The sequence below is a fragment of the Eimeria mitis genome, genomic scaffold, assembly GCF_000499745.2.
Source record: "Eimeria mitis Houghton genomic scaffold, Emh_scaff1474, whole genome shotgun sequence".
NCBI lineage: Eukaryota > Apicomplexa > Conoidasida > Eucoccidiorida > Eimeriidae > Eimeria > Eimeria mitis.
The window spans coordinates 6,702-7,004 of NW_013569397.1; the positions used below are offsets into that span (position 1 = coordinate 6,702).

At 57.8% G+C, this 303-nt stretch overlaps 1 protein-coding gene across 1 annotated transcript in view; it reads left to right on the forward strand.

Annotated features, from left to right (window-relative positions):
* The window catches only part of EMH_0037820 (uncharacterized protein), a gene marked incomplete at both ends in the record, with an annotated part of 5,556 nt that overhangs the window by 1,189 nt on the left and 4,064 nt on the right, over window positions 1-303 (forward strand). The window lies entirely within an intron of this gene.

The window sequence follows — 303 nt, forward strand, 5'->3', positions numbered from 1 at the left end:
GGCAAATCCAATACAGCAAAATTTCTGTCTTTTATAAATTTATCGAAAGACTGAAAGTTGCTGCTGCTGTCACCGCTGCTGCTGCTGCTGCTGCTGCTGTCGTTGCTGCTGCTGCTGCTGCTGCCCTTGCTCTTGCTGCTGCTGCTCCGATCCAGGCCTCGGCTGCTGCTGCTGCTGCTGCTGTTGCTGCTGGAAGGCACGTCTGCAGCAGCAGCAGCAGCAGCAGCAGCAGCAGCAGCAGCAGCAGCAGCAGCAGCAGCACAAGCACAAGCAGCAGCAGCAGCAGCAGCAGCAGCAGCAGCA